This window comes from Puma concolor, chromosome F2 (genome assembly GCF_028749965.1).
Source record: "Puma concolor isolate L17-30 chromosome F2, mPumCon1.1.hap2, whole genome shotgun sequence".
Classification (NCBI taxonomy): Eukaryota; Metazoa; Chordata; class Mammalia; order Carnivora; family Felidae; genus Puma; species Puma concolor.
In genome coordinates this window covers 1,441,969-1,445,216 of record NC_141684.1, presented here as the reverse complement: position 1 = coordinate 1,445,216, position 3,248 = coordinate 1,441,969, and the positions used below count along the sequence as shown (strand labels likewise).

The following is a 3,248-nucleotide window of genomic DNA, read 5'->3' as shown; positions in this document are numbered from 1 at the left end:
CTTTCTTTCTTTCTTTCTTTCTTTCTTTCTTTTCTTTCTTTCTTCTTTCTTTCTTTCTTTCTTTCTTTCTTCTTTCTTTCTTTCTTCTCTCTTTCTTTCTTTCATGTTTATTTTTGAGAGAGAGAGAGAGAGAGAGAGAGAGACAGTGCGAGCAGGGGAGGGGTAGAGAGAGAGGAAGACACAGAATCCGAAGCAGGCTCCAAGCTCCGAGCTGTCAGCATAGAGCCCGATGTGGGGCTCGAACCCACAAACAGCAAGACCATGACCTGAGCCGAAGTCAGACGCTTGACCGACTGAGACACCCAGGCGCCCCTGATCCTTTCTTTTGTTTGGTTTTTCCACGCCAACGGATCACAAGCTGAGGTCGTAACAAGGTTGGAGGGAGCCACGGGGCCCACGATGGCGTGAAAGCCCAATCATCACACTTACGAACTACAGAAAGATCCCCGGAGCCTGATTCTAAGTGTGAGGGTGAATGATCCTGCCGAGGACGGACCGGGGTCAGCCCCAGGGTGACGGGGAGCAGGCCCAGAACCGGCGTCCTGGGTGAAGTGCCCCCAAAAGCACATGCCCACCGGAAGCCTCAGCCTGTGACCTTGTTAGGAAATCGAGTCTTTGCAGGTGCGGTCGTGTCACAGAGGACTGAAGTAAGGCCATCCTGGACTTGGCAGGCCCTCCATCCAATGGGAGTGTCCTTGTAAGAGACAGGGAAGGACTCACAGAGACCCGGGGAGACCACGTGGAGACAGGCCACCGTTGGAGGGACAGGCCAGAAGCCAAGGACATCAGGAGCCCCCGCAGCTGGAAGAGGCAGGAAGCACCCTCCCCCAGAGGCTCGGAGGGAGCATGGCCCTCCACACACAGAGTTCAGCATCTGACTCCAGCCCCGGGAGGGTAGACTTTGGTCATCTGTGGGGCTTTGCCACAGACCTGGATGCTGACAGCATCTCCGCGGCTTCTCACGTATCGCAGTCCCCAGGGCCCAGTGGAGGCCAGCTGTCCCCAACATCCTTCTCTGCCTCCAGCTCAGCCCGTGGTCTCTGGGGTCCAGGGCCCCTCAAAACCCTGTTCTCTGCCCCCAGGAAACCTCCTTTCTCCTCACATTCAAACCCTGCCACCGCCCCCCACCCCCCCCACCCCCCCCCCACAAAGCGAGAGTCAGGCTTGCCATTCCACTCACTGGGACAGGACAGGGGCCTCCCTGCCCTGGGGATGACATTTTCAGCACAAACATGCCTCCCGTCCACAGGAGGGGGGGGGGGGGGCCTCAGGAAGGAGCCCTCCTGATAGAAAGGTGTCTGGGAACAGACAAGTCACGTGTTCATAATGGGGGACTCACGGCTCAGACGCGTGTGGTGAGGGGTCTGCTCTGGTTTGTTTCACGTGAGGGTATCTCTGATACTTGAGGGGCATAAAGTGGACTTTCACTCATGGTCTACGACACCCACTCCTCATTGGTCCCTATGCGGTCCTCATTTCTTTCTTTCTTTTTAATAATGTGACAACCTTCTGTGAGCTCACCAACCAGCAGGAAAACTAATACTTTGACACTAACTCGCTGCTTCCTGTGAGACCCTTCTCAGTCCCCTCTGCGCCCCTGCACGCCCCTGCCTCCCTGTCCTGGGGGAGTGACACCATGCTCTGGAATCTTCCCCTGAGTGTTCTCATTCTCCTCAGATAGATGATTGATAGAGGTGGATGGACGAAAGGATGGATGGATGGATGGACAGACGGACGGATGGACAGACGGATGGATGGATGGATGGATGGACGAACAGGTGGATAGATGGATGGACGGACGGACAGATGAATGGATGGATGGGTGGATGGATAGACGGAAGGATGGATGGATGGATGGATGGACAGACGGACGGATGGACAGAAGGATGGATGAATGGATGGACAGACGGATGGATGGATGGACGAACAGACAGATGGACAGATGGACAGAAGGATAGACGGATGGATGGACAGACAGATGGATGGATGATGGATGGACGGATGAGTGGACAGATGGATGGATGGATGGACAGACAGATGGATGGATGGACAAACAGACAGATAGACGGATGGACAGAAGGATAGATGGATGGATGGACAGACAGATGGATGGATGATGGATGGACGGATGGACGGACAGATGGATGGATGGATGGATGGGGACGGATGGACAAAAGGATGGAAGGACCGACGGATGGATGTTGGGTAGATGACAGACACATAGATAGGTGACATACAGCGTTACTGTCTGTGAAGCTATGCTTGCCCCATCACACTTCTATAGAACAACGGTGTACTTTACACACGAGCGTCAGCTTTAGGTACCGTGTCGGGACTTGCGCTGCTAGCCTCCTTCCGAATCGTGTTGTGGCTAACTCACTCCCCACAACTGCCACAGAGCGCTCCATCACGTGACTGTATCACAGCTCATCAACCCAAACCCCGCGATGGCCATTTGGGCTTTCAGACGGCCGCTCTCGCGCACAGAGCGACCATACACATTCTCACCCGCGTGAGATGTTTCACTGGGCGATGGGAAGCGATTGCTTGGTTCTGGGAACAGACCATCCAGAGAATGCGCCACACCGTGTCCCCGGGCGGGCTGTGCCCCAGGGTCTCGGACGCGTGGTGTGCAGGAGAATCTGGCCGTGCACGTGCCTCCATCACGTGGCCCGATCAGGCTTGTGAACATTTGCTAACCTCGGGGCAGGACTCTCGTTTGTGGTTGGCATTTCCCCAGCGACTAGTACAGCTGGACATCTCTCTGCCGTGTGCGTGTCCTCCGCGGGTCACCCGGGGCTCTCCTTGGCTCCGCCCGACCTCTGCAGACTAGAGACGAGAGCTTGGCTTCGGCGGGAGGGCTCCGTGAGGAAATCCAGCGGATTTGAAGGCACGGTAACCAGGTGATCACCGCATGGGACACTGGGGATGCTCACCAAAGAACGACTTACTTTCAGATCAGCTAATCTTCAAGCCTTCCCAGCCGTGCTTGCTCGGGTAGACCAGCCCTCCCCTCCGAGGTCCCTTCTGGATCGAGAGCCCCGATGTTGTTGCTTCGGAAAGGTGACTGTCTTTCTGATCATCCGTGCGTCTCCTTGCCCACCTGGGGCCACGGGTTGCTAGGTCCCCAAGTTAGGGGACGAGGGCCCGGTGCTCTGGAGGGACTGGAGCAGGGCCCCGGATATTCCCTTCAGAACAGGGAGACCTGGGGAGAAGGGCAGTTGGGGAGAACCGGGGCCGAGGGGCAG

The 3,248-nt window shown here is 56.3% G+C and overlaps 1 non-coding gene across 1 annotated transcript; it reads right to left on the bottom strand.

The window, feature by feature from the left end:
* Window positions 1-341: 341 nt before the first annotated feature.
* LOC147571771 (small nucleolar RNA U13) lies at window positions 342-444 on the bottom strand. Its single transcript, XR_015247089.1, has one exon. It is a non-coding gene; the product is annotated as a small nucleolar RNA U13 (small nucleolar RNA).
* Between the last annotated feature and the right edge of the window lie 2,804 nt (window positions 445-3,248).